At 38.2% G+C, this 22498-nt stretch overlaps 1 protein-coding gene and 1 pseudogene across 1 annotated transcript in view; both read left to right on the top strand.

The window, feature by feature from the left end:
• OTUD7A (OTU domain containing 7A) overlaps window positions 1–22498 on the top strand; it is a 247310-nt gene that overhangs the window by 25695 nt on the left and 199117 nt on the right. The window lies entirely within an intron of this gene.
• LOC102865802 lies at window positions 2094–2569 on the top strand (annotated as a pseudogene).

The following is a 22498-nucleotide window of genomic DNA, read 5'->3' as shown; positions in this document are numbered from 1 at the left end:
ATGCTTGGGAGGGTGGAGGGACGGCACAGGAGAGGAAGGCCCTCTATGAGGTGGATTGATTCAGTGATTGGGATAATTGGGATGGGAGTGTTGGAGACAGTGCGATTGGCACAGGACAGAGCGGAGTTTAGGGCTGTTGTACATAGGGTCGCTATCAGTCTCAGGCAACTCGACGGCACATAACAACAACAACAATAAAAAAATAAATAAAGAAAATTGCCATGAATAAATCAACTGATTATACAAAATTTTAATAAAATGAAACTATGTGAGCAAGAAGACAATAACAAACACTCAAAGAATACAACTGTCAACCAAGAATACTGTACCCAGAAAAACCGTCCATCAAATATGACGGGGAAATAAAGATATTCTCAGGAAAGCATAACCTAATTAAGTTTGTAAAAAGAAGAACAGCATTGCAGGAAATACTGAGAGAAGTCCTTCTTACAGAGAAGCCACAAAAAGCAGGATTGACCAAAGTAACAATCAACAACACTAAAAAGAACTCAGAAAATGATAGCAGTAAAACCTGGCCTCTCAGTAATCACACTGAATGTGAATGGCTTAAATACACCTTTGAAGAGAGAAAGAGTAGCAGATTGGATAAAGAAAAACAAAACAAAACAAAAAACAACCCATCAATATACTTTCTACAAGAAACACACCTGAAAAGTGAAAATAAAGAAAGACTAAAAGTAAAAGTGTGGAAAAAAAATATAGCATGCAAATGGCAACCAGAAAAAAACAGGAGTAGCAATACTGATCTCTGATAAAATAAATTTCAATGCAAAACTCATCAAAAAGGACAAGGAATGGCACTACACAATGCTTAAAGGGCACCAAATGATATTGTTGTTGTTATTGTTATGTGCCATAGGGTGGCTTACGACTCATAGTGACCCTATGTACAACAGCTCTGAACCCTTCTCTGTCTTGAACCAGCCTTATAGTCTGTTAACACATCTACCCCTATTATACCAATCACCATCTCTTCAAGGGTCTTCATCTCCTGCGCTGTCCCTCCAGCCTACCAAGCATGATGTCCCTCTCCCAGGTTTGGTTCCTCCTTGCAACATGCCCAAAGGATGTCAGATGAAGCTTCAAAATCCTTACCTCCAAAGAGCACCTTGATTTCATCTTATCCAGGATAAACCTGTTTGCTCTTCTAGCAGTTGCTGGTCTATTTAATACTCTTCTCCAGCACCACAGATCAAAGGCATCAGTTCTCCTATCATCCCTAGTCATTGTCCAGATTTTTGTTGCATAGCAAGTAATTGCCAATACCATGGCCTGCATTAGGCACACCTTAGTTTAGACTGGTATCATTGCTCTTTAGTACTCTGTAGTGGTCCCTGAGAGCAGACTTTCCCAATGCAATTTGTCTTTTGATTTCCTGACTGCTGGTACCAAGAGTGTTGACTGTGGAGCCAAGCAAATGGAAGCTGTTAATCTCAATCTCTTCACCATCAATCATGATGCTGCCATTTGGCCCAGTGGTGAGAATCTTTGTTTGCTTCATGTTGAGCTTCAATCCATATTCAAGGCTGCAGTCCTTGACCCTCTGCAGCAAGTGTTTCAAGTCTTCCTCAGTTTCAGCAAGCTATCTGTGCCATCTGCATAACACAGGTTGTTGACAAATTTTCCTCCAATCTTGATGGCACATTCCTCCTCATTAGAGTTCAGTCTCCCAGATGATCTGTTCTGAATGTAGATTCAAAAGCTATGGAAATAGGGCACAACCCTGGCATATACCCTTCCCAGTTTTCAGCCATGCAGTGTTTCCTTGCTATGCTCTGATGACTGCCTCCTGGTCCAAGCTTATGTTTCACATAAGAACAGTCAAGTATTCTGATATTCCCATTCTTCTTAGTATTAGCCAAAGTTTGTTGTGATCCACATAATCAAATGCCCTTGCATAGTTAATGAGACACAGAATAAAGTCAAGCCTCAAGTTGCAATACATTTGGATGCTTTGGGCAGAATATGAAATTGTCCAGGAAGCATTAAAAGATGGAAGGAGTATACAGAAGAACTGTACTTCCACTTCAAAGAATATTACAAGGCTCCCTTTTTCATTGCCTGTCACCATAATGGGTCATGTGCATGCTCCCAAGAAGGGCTTGTCATGGTCTGCTCTTCCCTATTGCCACAGCACTCCCACCTGGCTGAAGTTGATGTCTGAGGACATAAATGAGCAGATCTACAAACTAACAAAGAGCCTGGCTCCTTCCTAAATCAGTGTGACCCTCAGAGATTCACATGGTGTTGCATAAGTGTGTTTTGTGACAGGCAATAAAATCTTGAGAAACCTGAAGGCCAAAGTATTTGTTCCTGAACTTCCTGAGGATCTCTACCATTTAATTAAGAATATTGTTGCTGTTTTAAAGCATTTTGAGAGGAACAGAAAGGATAAGGATGCCAAATTCTGTCTGATCCTAATTGAGAGCTGAATCCATGGTTTGGCTCAATACAATAAGAAAAAGAGAGTCCTTCCCCCAATTGGAAGTACAAATCATCCACAACCTCTGCTCTGATAGAAATAATTTGTCTTCTACTTAAGCAATAAAATCATTGTTAACAAGAAAAAAAGAAAATTTCAAAACATTACTACAAGAAAAAAAAAAGGGATCTGGAGAGATGGAAGAATTTACCACGCTCTTGGATAGGAATATTCAACATTGTGAAAATGACAGTTTTCCCAAAGGCAAATAGAATCATTGGATGGAATCATGGAAAATGCAATTCTTTGTGTATATTCTAATTAATTCCATAAAACAAAATGCATATGAATGACTGAACAACAATACCAGTTGATTTTGTAAAACTTTATTCAAATTATGATGAAAAATAAAAAAATAGAATATATTTGCTTTATGAAGAATCTGAACATTTTAAAAATAAGTGACATTTTACATGTTCATTCAGCTATCATAATATTTATTCAGTTATTCCTCCAGAAACTCTATGAACTTTGATAAATGTCAATAGTTGAAGAGGGGCTTAAGGCCTTTTGTTCATAGGGTCGCTATGAGTCATGCTCTATGCAAAGGCAGTCAACAACATAATCATAATACATTAAAAATTCAAGTTTTGTTTTAGTATTTAAAATAGATTTATTTTGTGTATTTGTGGGGCTTTTTTCAATGTGGGGAGATAGAAGATATACTAGTTATAATTTCTGAGGATAGTAAAAATATTATAGGAGAGAATTTTTAAGTTGTAACTCTGTTTCAAATATATAAACAGCTTTTTCTAGAATTAGTAAATAATCAGTTATTTAAGTCACATTGTTTAATTCATGTAAGAATGTTATGAATTTTTACTAAGTTCTATAAAATGGAGATAATAATTCAATTTTATTATAAATTAAAAGAAAGGTGCTGAATGATTATGAGAAGTTCAGAGTGTCAATAGCAAAGTTTGTAAATCCAAGACTTGAACTAAAAACTGTTTAGAATATTTTTGTAGTATATGTGAATTGGAATGTGATTCTCACTTCTTAGTATTCACCTGTCAGATCTCTTTGCCATTTTCCACTGATTCCAGTCCTTGAAGTGAGAAGCTGTGTGGAGAACACCCAAACATACCAAACCGCCTTTTATGGAGTCACTTTGCTGCATTGGGTTTTCAAGGCTACAAATCTTTATGAGAGAAGGAAGAATAATTCTCATCCTCTCCTGAAAAGTGACCAGTGCATTTCAGCCTCTCATTTTAGTATCACCATAGTAATTTGCACATTACACTACTGGGATTCTTTAGTGTAGAGAAAACTACAAAGTGGTTTTACAAATATTAGAATTACTATAGCGAACTATGATTGCATCATTTGCACCTTTGTTATATATGAAATCCACTGGCCTGTTAAAGGGTAAAAGACGGACAGTTTCCTCCTATGTGATTTATAGCCTTTGGAAGGACAGGTATGAGACAGTTCTGATTTGATGGCAATGAATTTTATTTTTTTACTTACAAACACACACTCACATACATACATTACAAGGAAGTAACATGTTATAAATTCTGAAAAAATAGAAGGCAATATTCGCAGTCAGTGTTGTGATTGTTTTGATACTGGTTTTTAGGACCTAGATAGTCTTTTAAATAGGCAGTAGGAATCATGGCTTTTTTTCTTGAATTATATTTTTTAAATTATCAAAATTATCAGAAGAGTAAAATTTAAATTTTTTGTTCAGTTTTATGAATGTTGTAGATTTGGATTATTTATTCCCACTTTCAGGATAAATATGCTCCCTCTTGCTCCTCATATACCACAGTCTCTTCAGCCCTGGGAACCCTCACTTTTTCTTTTTCTTTTCTTATTGGGATTTTGGTGAAACTTTATAGAGAACATGGATTTCCATTGATTCACTGTAAGATGTCAAAAGGCAGCACAGGATAACAAAGTAAAATATTACGATGAAATGTGCCAGGAGCTGGAGTCAGAATATCAAAAGGGCCGAACTTGCTCAGCATTTCTTAAGCTCAAGGAACTGAAAAACAATTTCAAACCTCGAGTTGCTATAATCAAGGATGCTTTCGGCAGAATATTAAATGATGCAGGAAGTATTAAAAAGAAGATGGAAAGAATATGCTGAGTTACTGTATCAAAAGGAACTGGCAGACACAGAAGAATTTATTGAAACAATATATGAGCAAGAGCCTATTGTGATGAAGGAAGAAGTTCAAGCTGCTTTGAAGGAAATAGCAAAAAATAAGGCCCCAGGAATAGATGCTATACCAATTGACATATTTCAGCTAACAGATGCTGCCCTGGACGTGCTTACCAAGTTGTGCTAAGAAATCAGGAGATAACCACTTGGCCAACTGATTGGAAGAGAACTGTATTTGTTCCCATCCCAAAGAAGGGTGACTGCACAGAGTGTGGAAACTATAGAATAGTATCATTGATTTCACATGCAATCAAGATTCTACTGAAGATTATCCAAAAACGACTGGAACAGCACATCAGCAGAGAATTGCTGGAAGTCCAGGCTGGGTTTAGAAAGGGTCATGGTACGAGGGATACTATAGCTAATGTTAGATGGATCTTAGCTGAATGCAGGGAATACCAGAAGAAAGTATATCTGGGTTTCAATGATTATGCAAAGGAGTTTGACTGTGTGGACCATAACAAACTGTGACTGACTTTGAGAAGAATGGGAATCGCAGAACACTTGATCGTGCTAATGAGAAACCTATACTTGGACCAAGAGGCAGTCATCAGAACAGAGCAAGGCAACACTGCATGATTCAAAATTGGGAAGGGTATATGCCAGGGATGTGTCCTGTCTCCATACCCTTTCAACCTGTATGCAGAGCAGATTAGGCTGGGCTCTATGAGGAGAAGTGTGGTGCAAGGATTGGAGGAAGATCTATCAAGAATCAGTATTATGCAGATGACACAACACTGCTTGCTGAAATTGAAGAGCTGAAGTGCTTGCTGCAGAGGGTCAAGAACTGCAACCTTCAGTATGGATGGAGGCTCAATGTCAAGAAGACAAAGATTCTCACCACTGGACCAATTGGCACCATCAGGATGGAAGGTGAAGAGATTGAGATTGTTCACAGCTTTAGTTTGCTTGACTCCACAGTCAACTCTCTTGGCACCAGCAACCAGGAAATTAAAAGACATATTGCGATGGGAAAGTCTGCTGTTAGGGATCTCTTGAAAGTACTGAAGAGCAATGTTATCTCTCTGGAGACTAAGGTGCATCTGATACAGGCCATGGTCTTTGCAATCACTTGTTATGCATCAAAGAGTTGGACAATGACTAGGGAGGATAGAAGGAGAATTGATGCCTTTGAGCTGTGGTGCTGGAGAAGAGTATTGAATGTACCATAGACTGTTAGAAAAACAAACAGATTCATCCTGGAGAGGGTTGAACTGGGTGGCTCCTTGGAGGCAAGGATTCTGAGGCTTCGTCTAACATACTTTGGATACGTTGTAAGGAGGGAGAGGTCCTTGGAGAGGGACATCATGCTTGTAAGGGTGGAAGGACAGCGCCGGAGAGGAAGGCCCTCTCTGAGGTGGATTGATTCAATGACTGGGGTTATTGGGATGTGTGTCAGAGACAGTGGATTGGCACAGGACAGAGCAGAGTTTAGGGCTGTTGTACATAGAGTCGCAATGAGTCGCAAGCTACTCGACGGCACATTACAAGAACAACAACACTGTTGCTTGATTTCCTTCCTTCCCACCCCTTCCGCTAGTTCACTTTTCTGTTTGTTGTTGTTATGTGCCATCGAGTCTCTTGCGACTCATAGCGACCCTATGTACAACAGCCCTAAACCCTGCTCTATCCTATGCCAATCACGTTGCTTCTGACACACCCATTTGATTACCACAGTCACTGAATCAATCCACCTCAGAGAGGGTGTTCCCCTCCTGCGCCATTCCTCCACCCTCTCAGGCATTATGTTCCTCTCCAAGGACCTCTCTCTCCTTACAACGTATCCAAAGTATGTCAGAGGAAGCCCCAGAATCCTTGCCTCCAAGGAGCCGCCAGGTTTAACCTTTTCCAGGTTGAAGCTGTTTGTTTTCTTGGCAGTCCATGGTATATTCAATACTCTTCTCCAGCACCACAGCTCAAAGGTATCAATTCTCCTTTTATCCTCCCTAGTCATTGTCCAACTCTCTGATGCATAACAAGTGATTGCAAATATCATAGCCTCTATCAGATGCACGTTAGTCTCCAGAGTGACACCATTGAAGAGTTCCTTAAGAGCAGACTTTCCCATCGAAATAAGTTTTTTTATTTCCTGGCTACTGGTGCCAAGAGTGTTGACCATGGAGCCAAGCAGACTAAAGTTGTTAACAATCTCAATTTCTTCCCCATTCATCCTGATGCTGCCAATTGGTCCATTGGTGAGTATCTTTGTCTTCTTGACATTATGGATTAAGATCCATAATGAAGGCCGCAGTCCTTGAACCTCTGCATCAAGCGCTTCAGGTCCTCCTCAGTTTCAGCAAGCAGTGTTGTGTCATCTGCATAGCACGGATTGTTAATAGATCTTCCACCAATCCTGATGCCACACTTCTCCTCATAGAGCCCAGCCTCCTGGATAATCTGCTCTGTATACAGGTTGAAAGGGTATGGAGACAGGACACATCCCTGGCATACACCCTTCCCAATTTTGAATCATGCAGTGTTTCCTTGCTCTGTTCTGATGACTGCCTCTTGGTCCAAGTATAGGTTTCTCATTAGCACGATCAAGTGTTCTGCGATTCCCATTCTTCTCAAAGTCAGTCACAGTTTGTTATGGTCCACACAGTCAAACTCCTTTGCATAATCATTGAAACCCAGATATACTTTCTTCTGGTATTCCCTGCATTCAGCTAAGATCCATCTAACATTAGCTATAGTATCCCTCGTACCATGACCCTTTCTAAACCCAGCCTGGACTTCCAGCAATTCTCTGCTGATGTGCTGTTCCAGTCGTTTTTGGGTAATCTTCAGTAGAATCTTGATTGCATGTGAAATCAATGATTCTATTCTATAGTTTCCACACTCTGTGCAGTCACCCTTCTTTGGGATGGGAACAAATACAGATCTCTTCCAATCAGTTAGCCAAGTGGTTGTTCTCCTGATTTCTTAGCACAACTTGGTGAGTACGTCCAGGGCAGCATCTGTTAGCTGAAATATGTCAATTGGTATAGCATCTATTTCTGGGGCCTTATTTTTTGCTATTTCCTTCAAAGCAGCTTGAACTTCTTCCTTCATCACCACAGGCTCTTGCTCATATGTTGTTTCAATAAATTCTGTGTCTCCCAGTTCCTTTTGATACAGTGCTCTTGGATAGGAAGACTCAATATTGTGAAAATGGCAGTTATACCAAACGTAACATACACATTCAATGCAATTCCAATACAAATACCAATTCCATTCTTCAACAAGATAGAAAAGTCAATTTCCAAGTTCCTAGAATGGAAAGAGACCCCCGAATAAGCAAAACTCTCCTTAAAAAGAGAAACAAAGTCTGCGGCATTTCACTCCCTGATTTCAAATCCTCCCTCACTTTGTTTTCTAGCATTTAATTTTATCTCTTTGCAGGAAGCTCATATAAGTGGAGTGTTACAGAACCTGGTATTTTTAAATAGGCTTATTCAGCTAATCATATAATTTGTTACATTTATTTAAGATGTGAATATCATTAATTTGTTATATATCTATTCTATGAATGTAGTATACTTTATTCGTTCACTGAAGGTCATTTCAATTACTTTTTGGTTTGAAGTCTGCTCAGTCATTTTGCCTAATTTTAAATTAAGTTTTTATTAAAGTTTTCTGGGTTCCCAGTTTTCTAAATATAAACCTTTCTGAGAGATGTGATAAGCAAATATTTTCACCTAGTTCTTGTGGTTTTACCTTTTTTAACGTTACATTTTGTATAGGAAAATATTTCTATTTCTTTTTCTTTTTAATATGAACGAAGGCCAGTTTCCCATTTTGTCTCATGGATTATGCTTTTGGTGACATTTCAAGAATGCTTGGATAACCCCAGATCATAGAGATTTTTCTCTTCTTTGTTTCTGTCTGAACCATTGTGAATCAATTTTTTTCTATAATCTGTGAGATTCTGAGCAAAAGTACACTTCTATAAATAAAACTTTATTGATGTCAAGTTCCAATACGATTTGTTGAAAATGCTAAGTACTTATGGAGCTCTGTTTCTTGGCTTTGTTCTGTCTCATTGTTATATGCCTTTGCCAATATCTTATTATCTTGGTTACTGTAACATTTTACTAAGTTTTTTAAAAGTATTTAGCTAATCTATTTCTTTTTGCCTTTCCAATAGAAACTTTAGTCATCTCTCTTTTGACAAAGTTTTTAGTTGGTATTTTGATTGGAATTATGTTAAATCTAGCAATCACTCAATCCTACATCTTCCAGTACATGAATTAATATATCATTGCTTGCTTAAGTTGCCTTGGAATCAACTGTGACTCATAGCAACCTGATGAACGAGAGGTTAAAACTTTGCCCTGTCACTCACCATCCTTGGACTCTCCACCATGTCCACGTCATCGTTACAGTCACTGTGTCTACCGTTACATCTTGTTGAAAGTCTCTCTCAGCTTGTTTGACTCTTCACTTTCCCCAAAATCTAGCCCCTCATGCCCAAAGTACATGAGAATTTTTGCCAACAACACAATTCAAAGGCATCAATTATTCACTTGTCTTCCTTATTAATTGTTCAACTTTTATAGGCATAGAAAGAAATTGCAAATACTATGACTTGCATCAGGCTACCTGAGTCATTAAACTGGCATTCTTCCTTTTTAGCTCTTTGAAAAGATCCTTGACAGCATTTTTCCCCTATTAATATACTTTGGTTTCTTGACTCATGCTTGCAGATCCAAGTAAAAGAAAATCAATCATTGATTGTGGAGCTAAGTAAAAGTGATTGTGGTTTGTGGATTCAAGTGAAACAATTGACAGCTTCAGTTTTTTCCTCCATCTGATATGATGTTGCTTTTGCTCCAATGGTGAGGATTTTTGTTTGCTTGTGTTGAGATGTAATCCATATTGAAGACTGTAGTCCTTGATCTTCTGCAGCAAACATTTCAAGGCCTCCTCACTTTCAGCAACTAAAGTTGTGTCATCTGCGTAACACGGATTGTTAAAGAGTTTTTTCTAATCCTGATGCCACTTCCTTCTCAGATAATTTGCTCAGTATAAAGATTGAGTGCTTGGATCCACAGTCAACACTCTTGGCACCAGCAGCCAGGAAGGGAAAGTCTGCTATTAGGGACCTCTCTAAAGTACTGTAGAGCAATGGTGTCACTCTGGATACAGGCCATGATCTTTGCAATCACTTGCTATGCATCAGAGAGTTGGACAATGACTAGGGAGCATAGAAGGAGAATTAATGCCTTTGAGCTTTGGTGCTGGAGAAAAGTATTGAATGTACCATGGACTGCTAAGAAAAAATGGGTTTGTGTTGGAGCAGGTTAAACCAGGCTGCTCCTTGGAGGCAAGGATTCTGAAGCTCCCTCCAACATACTTTGGACATGTTGTAAGGAGGTGCCAATCCTTGGAGAAAATCTTCATGCTTATGAGGATGAAGGGACAGCTCAGGAGAGGAAGACCCTCTATGGTGTGGATTGATTCAGTGACTAGGATGAGGATGGTAGGTGTGTTGGAGACAGTGAGGTTGGCACAGGACAGAGCAGAGTTTAGGGCTGTTGTACATAGAGCCACAGGTAACTCAACTGTACATAACAACAACAACAACAACAACATACGGATTGAATAGTTAAGGAGAAATGATTCAGCTCTGACATACACTTTCCCTGATTTTAAAGCATGCAGTGTCCCCTTGTATTCACACAACTGCTTCTTGGTCTGTGTAAAGACTTCACATTAACATCAATGTTCTAGAATCCTATTCTTCTCAATGTTATCCATAATTTATTTTGAACCACACAGTAGAATGTCTTGGCATAGTCTATGAAGCATGAGTAAACATCTTTCTGGTACTTTCTACTTTCAGGCAAGATCCTTCTAATATCAGCAGTGTTATCCCTCTTTCCACAGGCCTATCCGAATTCAGCTTGAATGTCTGCCATTCTCTATTGTGCATGTAATACTTCAGGTGTTTTCTAATAATCTTCAGTAAGATTTAACAAATTCAGACTTAAGTTGTAATACTTAAGAATGTTTTGGGTAGAATAATGAATGGTCTAGGAGGCATTAAAAGAAGATGGAAAGAGTATATACAAAGTCATTGTAACAATAGGAATAGGCAGACAGAGTAATCCTTAGAGACAAGGATTGTGAAATTTCCTCTCACAGACTCTGGGCATGTTGCTAGGAGAGGTCAGTATTTGGGAAAAAAAACATCATACAAGAATTTCATGAAACAATATATGAGTAAGAGCCTGTGGTGATGAAGGAAGAAGTCGAAGCTGCTCTGAAAGAATTGGCAAAAAAACAAGGCCCCGGGAATTCATGGCATACCAATCGACATATTTCAACAGACTCTGCCCTGGATGGACTCACCAAGTTGTGCCAAGAAACCTGGAGGACAATCACCTGGGCAACTGACTGAAAGAGATCTATATTTGTTCCCATTCCAAAAGAAGGGGATTTGAAGGAGTGTGGGAATTATAAAACAATATAATTGAGACCACATGCAAGCAAAATTCTCTTGAAGATTATCAAAAAAGGATTAGAGCAGCACATCAACAGAGAACTACCAGAAATGCAAGGCGGGTTTAGAACAGGCCATGGAACTAGGGATATTATAGCTAATGTCATATGGATCTTGGCTGAAAGAAGGGAGTACCAGAGTAATGTCTATCTGTGTTTCATTGAATATGCAAAGGTGTTTCACTGTATAGATCACAACAAACTGTGGCTGACTGTGAGAAGAATGGGAATCCCAGAACACTTGATTGTGCTTATTTGAATCCTTTACTTGGACCAGGAGGCAGTTGTCAGAACAAAGCAAGGAAACACTGCATGGTTCAAAATTGGAAAGGGTGTGCACTAAAGATGTGCCCTATCTCCGTATCTTTTCAATCTATATGCAGAACAGATTATTCGGGAGTCTGGACTCTATAAAGGAGGAATGTGGCATCAGGATTGGAGGTAGACTCATCAACAATCTGTGTTATGCAGCTTACACAACCCTGCTTGCTGAAACTGAGGAGGATCTGAAGGTCTTGCTTCAGAAGGTCAAGGACTGCAGCCCTCAATATGAATTGAAGCTCAGCATCAAGAAAACAAAGATTCTCACCACTGGGCTGACAGGCAGCATCATGATAGATGATGAAAAGATTAAGATTGTTAACAGCTTCAGTTTGTTTGGCTCTGTAATCAACACTCTTGGTACCAGCAACCAGGAAATTAAAAGACGAATTACATTGGGAAAGTATGCTGTCAGAGACCTCTCCAAAGTACTGAAGAACAATCATGTCAGTCTGGAGACTAAGGTGCACCTGATCCAGGCCATTGTCTTTGCAATTACTTGTTATGTATCAGAAAGCTTGACTAGGACTAGGGATGATAGGAGAATTGTTGCCTTTGAGCTGTGATGCTAGGGAAGAATTTTGAATATACGATGGACTGCTAGGACAACAAACAAGTTTTTCGTGGAGAGGGTGAAGCCAGGCTACTTCTTGGAGGCAAGGATTCTGAAGCTTAGTCTAACCTACTTTGGACATGTTGCAAGGCAGGATCAGTCAGTCCTTGGAGAGTGACATCATGCTTAGGAGGGTAGTGGGATGCCTGGATCAAATAGTCTTCCTATTTTCAAGTTTTGGAAGAGCACCAACTGCCTTTTATAGTGGGTATCGCCATTTTACAGTTCTACCAGCAATGAATGATAGTTCCAATATCTCTTGCATCCTTGCCAGCATTTTTGTTTGATCATTAGCACAATCAAATGTTCTGGGATTCCCACTCTTCTCAGAGCCAGCCACGGCTTACTGTGATCCACACAGGCAAACGCCTTTGCATAGTCAATGAAGCACAGACAGACATTCTTCTGGTATTCTTTGTTTTCTGCCAAGATCCATCTAACCTTAGTTATTATATCCCTAGTACCAGTTTTTATTGGAATGGAAAAAAATACAGATCTCTTCCAGTCAGTTGGATAGGTCTTCCATATTTATGAGCAGAGACTGATGAGCATGTCCAGGGCTTCATCTGTTTGTTAAACCATGGCAGTTGGTATCTCAACAATTCCTGAAACCTTATTTTTGCCAATGCCTTTAGTGTAGCTTGGAATTCTTTTCTCAGTACTGTTGATGCTTGATCATATGCACCGTATGCATCATATGTTTTAGTGTTGATCGATTCTTTTAGAAACAGTGACTTTGTATTCCTTCCATCTTCTTTTGATGCTTCCTGACTATACATTATGTATCTCAAAGGGGAATATTACAACATATATATTCATAAGTATAATACAGACAATTTACTCTCAGTAATGTATTTTGTTATATATAATTTATTAAAGTGAAAAGACTTCACCTATGAATTCTGCATTGGGAGTTTCAGTTGTTAAAACCATAAAAATTCTTCATTCTGGTATGGTTTCACTGTAGTGCATTATTATAGTGGACTACAGAGATAAAACTACATCTACCAAATATCCCTGGGTGATGAGCAAACATCCTTTAAGTATATTAGATTTTTTTTTCACCTTAAGAAAGAAATATTTTGGTTTCTCATCATCTCCTAAAAGTGGTTTTGTCTTTTTACCATCTCTATTGAATTATCTTGAATATTTCAACCTCGTAAATGGTTTTCCCAGAACTACTTAGTTTTTTTTAATTGCTTTTTCCCCCTTAGAAATAATTTATATTATTGAACTCAATCACAAAGGTTTTTACCTAGGATAATTTTTTTTGTTATCTTTGTAGATTTGAATACAACAATTATATATGCCACATATGATTAAAACAATTTAGAAGCAGAAGTGGCATCCACTTCTGAAATAGCTTGCTTCTGGAAACTCTGTGAACGTCGACAAATGATGAAAGTTATACAAGTACTCAGGTCTTTCGTTCATAAGGTCTCTATGAGTCGTCAACAATTTGACGACACTTAACAACAACAACAACAATATAGAGAGAGCTCTGTTGGCTTATTGGATAGAGAGTTAAGCTATCAAGCCAAAGGTGGGTGATCTTAATCTGCAGCCCACAAGCTTGGAGTTTTTTTGTTTGTTTGTTTTTAATTTATTTTATTAACTTTAGTGAACGTTTACAGAGATGTTGGATTTTCATTAATTCATTGTTGCATTTTTCTTCCTGTCCACCCCTCCCACCCCCCAGTTCACGCTTCTCTTTGAAAAGTAAAAGAAAAATTCTTTCATTGGTATACAATTACCCCCACCCCCCCAGTACACTCCACTATGCAACCTTCATTCTGGACTCTTGTAACCGTAATACACAATCATATATCGCTTTTAAACTGTTCTCTCTCTCATCTGTTTCAATGCAGTATACATAATTTATCCAATTTTTCTCAGTCTCACCCCAACCTTAATGTCAGTCCCATTCTACAACAGTGACACTATGTAGTATTTGTCCTTTTGTGACTTAGATATTTCACTCAGCATAATGTCAGGCCTGGTTTTAATTGTTTCGGGCCAAACATTCTTCTAGGTGTTATAGCACTGGTCTGTCCATTTTCTGTAAAAACTCATGTTTTCTGTACTGCTTAACACTGTGACATTGATGTGCCAAATGTGATCATGGTTACCCATGGTGGACAGTGTTTGGTGGAGCACCCTGATTAAAACAAGCTTGGAAGCAGGAGTGGCATCTATTGTGAAATAGCTTGTCTCTGGTAACTCTATGAATCTGGAGAAATGATGCAAGTTATACAAGTATTCAGGTCTTTTGTTCATAGGGTCACTACAAGTCATCTACAACTTGATGACACCTAACAACAGCACTTTATCACTGCTCCTGGGTGAGGTGCTATCTCATTGTGGTTTTGATTTGCATCTCTCTTATTACCAGTGATTTTGAGCATGTGTCTGTTGGCCATCTGAATGTCTTCTTCTGTGAAGTCTTTCCACATCTTTTGCCCATTTTGTACTTGGGTTATTAGTCTTTTCATTCTAGAAGCCCGGTAGTATTCTGTAAACTTTTGTTGTGTGACCCTTGTCTGAGATAGTATTGCCAAATATTTTTTTCCCAGTCAGTAGGTTTTCTTTTCACCATGTTGTAAAAAGGTTTTTATCAGCTCAGATATTTAATCTTTAGAAAATCCCATTCATCACTTTTTTCTGAAACTTGCAAAAATTAATATAAAATTTTTAAAAATTAAATGCAATGGTCTGGAGGCAAATAATCAGAAGGAGTGAAGAAGTTCAACATCATTGAGGCTTATAACATGACTGAACTGGAAATAAATGGCTAGAGATAAGATAAGACTAGGTAGACAGATCTCTAAGGGCTTATTTTCTAGTACAGAGAAGATAGTGAGAAATATTGAAGTATTTTAAGCAGAGAAATAACAAAAACCTATTTGTGTCTCATAGGATTCCATTTAGATATTATTTGAGCCTGTAGATTTAAAGCCAAAGTGGCAATTAAGGTTGAGTGTCATTGCTGAGTTCTGATTGCCTTGCTCTGGACTTCCAAGCAAGACCTTAGGGAGCACTCATTGGCTCACTGAGGGAAGGAATTATTAGTTACCACATTCTTTAGTACATGGGGCACTAAATCTCAGGTCTACAAGTAGGAGGTACCTTTAGGTGTCTGACACCTTCCAAATAAATGATAGTGAACAAATAGGAGTATGCCAAGAATCAGTCTTGTAAGCAAGTAATATTAAACCCTGCCCAACAGAACATGCTCTTCATACCCTCATCCACCTCCCAAACTCTGATTGCTTTTGAGTCATGAATGGAAGGCAGGATCAGCACAACCACTCCTGGTGTTAAGAGCTCACTTGACCAAACAAGATCCTATGCTGTGAAGGTTCTGCTTCTGGTAACCTGTCTTCTTAGAGAATAAGAAATTCCTTCACTTAACCATTTTTAATTCAAAGTTATTTCTCTAATTCTTACTACGCCCTCACTTTAGCCCCAAAATAATGCTTGGGAGTCAGGAAGAGAGAGGATAAAATCATTGACCAATATAATTTTATAGAACACAGTGTATATGAATAATTTTATACAAACCAATTTTCTTTTTTAAAAAAGGATGAATGGACATAAGAACCACAGAGAGATAATGGAAGTAGTGATCACAAAATGTAGGAATTGTAATCAATGTCATAAATAATGTGTGAGTGGTTGAACAGAAGGCCAATCTTCTCTGTAAGTTTTAACTAGAATTAATAAAAGTTTTTAAAATAATGGAATCACTTAACACAGAATCACTAACAAAAAAAAATCTTTGCTGACTCAACTATTTCAGGAAGTACAATATGATCAAGAATATCAAAGAAATCCAAGTTGCACTGAGACATTGTTGAAAAACAAATTTCCAGGAATTGTTGGAATACCATGTGATGTTTAAACAAATGGATACAATACTGAAAGTGCTCGCTAAGCTATGCCAAGAAATTTGGAAGACAACTACCTAGTCACCTACTTAGAGGAGATCCAATATTGTGACCACTTCAAAGAAAGATTATCCAATAGAATTGGAAAAAATATTAAAAACTATTCATATCATATGCAAATACAGTCTTATTGGAGATAATTTTAAAAATGTTTGCAACAGACATTACAAGAAATTCAAGCTATATTCATAAGAGGACATGGAACATGGTGATACGGCATTGTTTAAAGTCAGGAAAGGTGTGTTTCAGGCTTATATATGTTTACTGAGTAATTGCATAATTATTTTATGTGCTGAGCAAGTAATACAGGAAGTTGAACTATATAAAGAAAATCTGGTATCAGGATTGGAATAAGCTTCATTAACAACTTATGTAAATGAAATAGTTTTGCTTGCTACATTGAAAAGGGCTTGATGCACTTTCTAACAAAGCTTTGCTGTCTGCGACTTTTGTGCACCTCTCAGTGTCTTCCTTCTTTTGTATATTACCTTTCCTTTCATGCAGTTTAATATGTGTATCTTATACAACTACTTATTTAACTCTCTTTCTTTCCCATCACTAATAAGAATTCTTCTATGTGTAAACCATTCCTTATATCTTTATAATAGTAGACTTAAACAATATTTGCTCTTTGTGACTGATTTATTTCACTAAGTATAGTGTACCCTAGATTTACCTGTGTTATATATTCTCAAACTCTTAATTTTTCTTTATATTAACACAGTATTCTCTTGTATATGCTATAGATTATCCAACATTTGCTGATGGACACTTGGGTTGTTACCATCTATGCTATTGTAATTAATGATGCTGTGAACATATGTGTACATACATTTGTTCATATCAAGCTGAGAAAAATGGTATTTATAGGAAACATTAGAGTGTTTTCCACAGTGGTTACTCTCGTAGTCAATGTAGCCTAGTGACTAAGAACTAAGTGACTAAGACTGTCAAACTAGACAGGCAGCTCCAGTCCACAAGTTGCTTTGCAGGAGAAAGATGCACAGTGTCCTCTAATACAATCTACAGCTTCTGAAAACCCACTTGAGTGTCATCTAAGTCAGTTCTGACTTGACGGCAATGAGGTGTTTGTGGGGTTTGTTGTTGTTGTTCTTTTTAAAAAAACAGTTAAAACAAGGAAAACCTGCTAATACAACTATTATTCAGATGCACACATGAACTACTAAAGCCAAAAATAAGGTAATTGAGTATATTTACTAACTTCTGCAATCAGAAATTGACTGAACATGCAATCAAGATGCATTCATAATAACTGATGCCTGGAATGCAAAAGCTGAAAACAAAAAGAGGGACTGGTAGTTGAAAATTAGGAACTTGGTAACAGAAATTGGGTTGGAGGATGAATGATTAAATTTTATACAATCAAGGATTTATTAACTAAATATACTGCTTTTTAAAAGCACAAATGTAGATTATACACATGGACCTCACCTGGTAGAGTACATGGGAATCAAACTGCATCTGTGTAAAGAATCATTGGAGATAATTATCAAGAATCAAAACCATGCCAGGTGCAGACTGTATAACAATCAGTTGCTCATATGCAAGTTCAAGTTGAAGTTAAAGAAAATAAAAACAAGTCCATAAGAACCAAAATAGGATCTTCAGTCTACCCCACTTGAATTTAAAAAAGCCATCTCAAAAATAGATTTGGAGTATTGAGCACCAATGATTGAAAACTAGATGAGCTATGGAATGGTGACAGAAATGAACCTGGAGTTAGAATTATAGAATTCTGTACAATCAATGATTAATTAATTGCAAATACTTTTTAAAAGAAACATAAACATAGACTATACACACGGATTTTACCTGATGGTATGTATGCATAGGAATCAAATCAATTACATCTGTGGAAAGAATCACTGGAGAAGCCCAGTATCAGCCTGTGAAAATTAGTCTAGATGCTGATTGTGTAACAGAACATCAACTACTCATATACAAGTTCAAGCTGAAGCTAAAGAAGGTTAAATAAAATTAATGGGAACCAAAATCTGACCTTGAGTCTATCCACTCTAATTTCAAAACTATATCAGGAACAAGTTTGAGGCCTTGAACACGAATGAGCGAAGACCAGATGAGCTGTGGGAGGATATCAAGAATATCATCCAGGAAGAATGCGGGGGGTACTACAAAGACAAAGGAGGAATCTTGATATCAGAAGATACTCTGAAAATTGCATTAGAACATTAAGATATCAAAACAAAAGGAAAAATTGATAAAGTAAATGAGACTTGAACAGAAGCTTTCAGCTTGATAAAACAAAGTATTGTGAATGAACATGCAAAGAACTGGAGTTAGAAAACAAAAAGGGAAGAATTCATTCACCATTTCTCAAGCTGAAAGAAAAATTTAAGCCTGGAGTAGCACTGATAAAGAATGACATTGGTAAAATACTGAATGATCCAGAAAGCATCAAAAAAAAATGGAAGAAATACACTGAATCTCTGTACCAAAAAGACTCGGTGCACACAGAACCATGTCAGCATATGATCAAGAACTAATAGTGATGAAGGAAGAAGTTTAATCTGCATTGAAAGCATTAGTATAAATTAAGGTCCCATGAATTGATGGGATATCAATTGATATATATCAACAAACAGATGCAGACTAGATATGCTTACCAAGATATGCCAAAAAATTGGGAGGATTATTACAAGGCCAACCAACTGAAAAAGAAATTGAGGCTGAATTTAGAAGCAGCCATTGCATAAAGAATATCATTGCTATTGTCAAATGGATCTTGGCAAAAAGCAAAGAATATAAGAAAAATATCTATATGTATTTTGTTGATTATGCAAAAGCATTTTACTGTGTAGATCATGACAAATTATGCCTGACATTGAGAAAAGTGGGGATCCCAGAACACTTAATTGTCCTCATGTGAAGTCTATATCTAGACCAAGAAGCTGTCGCATGAACAGAGCAAAGGAATATTTTATGGTTTAAAATCAGGCAAAGTATGATTACAGGCTGTATTCTATCCCCATACCTATTCAGTCTTGTTGTTGTTATGTGCCATCAATTCACTTGAGGCTCATAGCGACCCTGTGTACAACATCTCTAAACTCTGCTCTGTCCTGTGCCAATTGCACTGTCTTCATTACACCCACTCCAATCACCCCAGTCACTGAATCAATCCACCTCATAGAGGGCCTTCCTCTCCTGCACTGTCCGTCCACCCTCCCAAGCATGATGTCCCTCTCCAAGGACCGGTCCCTCCCTACAACATGTCCAAAGTATGTCAGATGAAATCTCAGAATCCTTGCCTACAAGGAGCTGCCCAGTTTAACCCTCTCCAAGATTAAACTGTTTGTTTACTTAGCAGTACATGGTGCATTCAATACTCTTCTCCAGCATCACAGCTCAAAGGCATAAATTATCCTGCTATCCTTCCTAGTCATTGTCCAACTCTCTGATGCATAACAAGGGATGGCAAAGGTCATGGCCTGTATCAGACGCACCTTAGTCTCCAGAGAGACACCATTTCTCTACAGTACTTTAGAGAGGTCCCTAACAGCAGACTTTCCCATCGCAATATGACGTTTAATTTCCTGTCTGCTGGTGCCAAGAGTGTTGACCGTGGAGCCGAGCAAACTGAAGCTGTGCACAATCTCAATCTCTTCACCATCCATCCTGATGCTACCGATTGGTCCAGTGGTGAGAATTTTTGTCTTCTTGACATTGAGCCTCAGTCCATATTAAAGGCTGCAGTCCTTGACCCTCTGCAGTAAGTGCATGAGATCCTCCTCAGTTTCAGCAAGCAGGGTTGTGTCATCTGCATAATGCAGATTGTTGATAGATCGTCCACCAATCCTAACGCCACGCTTCTACTCATAGAGCCCAGCCTCTTGGATAATTTGTTCTGCATACAGGTTGAAAAGGTATGGAGACAGGATGCATCCCTGGCGTACACCCTTCCCAATTTTGAACCATGCAGTGTTGTCCTGCTCTGTTCTGACGACTACCTCTTGGTCCAAGTATAGGCTTCGTATTAGCACAATTAAATGTTCTGGGATTCCCATTCTTCTCAGAGTCAGCCACAGTTTGTTATGATCCACGCAGTCAATGCCTTTGCATAATCAATGAAACACAGATAAACATTTTTCTGGTATTCTCTGCTTTCAGCTAAGATCCATCTAACATCAGCTACAATATCCCTAGTACCACGACCCCTTCTAAACCCAGCGTGGACTTCTGGTAGTTCTCTGCTAATGTACTAATCTTCAGTAGACTCTTGCTTGCATGTGAAATCAATGATATTGTTCTGTAGTTTTCACACTCAGTTGGGTCGCCCTTCTTTGGGATGGGAACAGTTGGCCAAGTGGTCTAAAGTACTCAAGAGCAGCGGTGTCTCTCTGGAGACTAAAGTGCGCCTGATACAGGCCATGGTTTTTGCAATCACTTGTTATGCATCAGAGAGTTGGACAATGACTAGGGAGGATAGAAGGAGAATTGATGCCTTTGAGCTGTGGTGCTGGAGAAGAGTATTGAATGTACCGTGGACTGCTAGGAAAACAAACAGATTCATCCTAGAGAGGGTTAAACCAGGATGCTCCTTGGAGGCAAGGATTCTGGGGCTTCGTTTGACATACTTTGGACATGTTGTAAGGAGAGACAGGTCTTTAGAGAGGGACAGCGCAGGAGGGGAAGACCCTCTATGAGGTGGATTGATTCAGTGACTGGGGTAATCGGGATGGGTGTGTCAGAGGCAATGAGATTGGCACGGGATAGAGCACAGTTTAGGGCTGTTGTACATAGGGTTGCTATGAGTCGCAAACGACTCGATGGCACATAACAACAACAACAACATGGAGGGGCCAGTCCTTGGAAAAGAACATCATGCTTCGAAAAGGGGAAGTAAAAGGAGGGGAAGACACTCAATGAGATGGATCTACTCAGTGACGGTAATAGTAGGACTCCAGTGTGTTAGAGATGATGAGAGTGGCCCAGGATAGGACAAGGTTCAGATCCACGGTCCGTAGAGTCGCTATGAGTAGCAGTCAGCTCAGTGGCTTTTAACAACAATAATCTTGAGCATTTCTTCATGTTTCTAGGCCTTTTGAATGTGTTCTTTGGTGAAGTGTCTTCTGCCCAGTTTTTACTTGTGTTATTTGATTTTTTTTTTCCTTGTTTCAGAATTTTTTAAAGATTTTAGACATTAGATCCTTTTCACATATGTTGTTGTCTAATATTTTTCCCAATCTGTAAGTTTTCTTTTTACGCTTTTGTGTAATTCTTAGAAGATTCCAAATATCTCATTTATACTCTGCTGATTATTCATTTTCTCTTGCCTTTGATCTTTTCCCCCTGATGGTGATTTACAATTCTAGGTTTTAGGCCTTTGTATGGTCTAATGCTGTGGTCTTTGATCTTTTTCAGTAAGGGCTTTAAGTCTTCACTTTTTGCAAGCAAGGTTGTGCTATCTGCATAACACAGGTTATTCATGAGGCTTCTCCTGATCATGATGCTACATTCTGCTTCATATTGTCCAGCTTTTCAAATTACTTACTTAACATACAGATTGAGTAGGTATAGAGAAAGGATACAACCTTGATACACACCTTTCTTGATGTTAAACTATGCAGTCTTCCCTTGTTCAGATCTTGTTGTATGTATAGATTTTACATAAACACAATTAAGTGTTCTGAGATTTGCATTCTTCTCACTGGTAGCCGTAATTTGTTATGATTCCCATAGCAAAATGCCTTCGCATAGTCAGTAAAACACAAGTAAACATATTTCTGGTTTTCTTTGCTTAGAATACTTTGATTAGAACTATCTGACATCAGCAATGATACCCTTTATTCCACGGTCTCTTCTGATGTTCCTTGTCAGTGTATTGTTCCAGCTGTTTTTGAAAACTCTTCAAGATTTATTTGTCTGTGACAATAATGATATCGTTCCATAATTTCTGCACTCTGTTGGAAAACATTTTTTTAAGTGAGAACAAATATGGATTTCTGCCAGTTGGTTAGCCAGTTAGGTGTCTTACAGATTTCCATTTGTTGAAATTCCTCCATTGGGACCCTACCAATTCCTTGGGCCTTAATTTTTGCCATTGCCTTCAGTACAATTTTAACTTCATTCTTTCTTATCAATGTTGAAATGATATGATGATTGGGAAACAATAGCCTCTTTAAAGATGGTCCTGGAAAAACTGGACATCTACCTGCAGAAAATGGAAACAGAATCCACATCTTACATCATATACAAAACCATCTGAAAGTTTATTAGAGATCTACGTGTAAGACCAAGAATCATAAAAGTAATTAGATGCCCTCCACGGTCACCCATTTTGAATAATATTGCATGAGTTCCTTGTTTTTCAATGCAGCGTAGTATTCCATTGTGTGAATATACCTCAGCTTCTCTACCCATTCATTTGTTGATGGGTACTTAAGTTGTTTCCAACTCCTTGCTATTGTGAACAAAGCTGC

Source organism: Elephantulus edwardii, unplaced genomic scaffold (genome assembly GCF_000299155.1).
Source record: "Elephantulus edwardii isolate Elephantulus edwardi_28Jun2011 unplaced genomic scaffold, EleEdw1.0 scaffold00426, whole genome shotgun sequence".
Lineage (NCBI taxonomy): Eukaryota > Metazoa > Chordata > Mammalia > Macroscelidea > Macroscelididae > Elephantulus > Elephantulus edwardii.
This window is presented reverse-complemented; position numbering and strand designations above follow the sequence as displayed.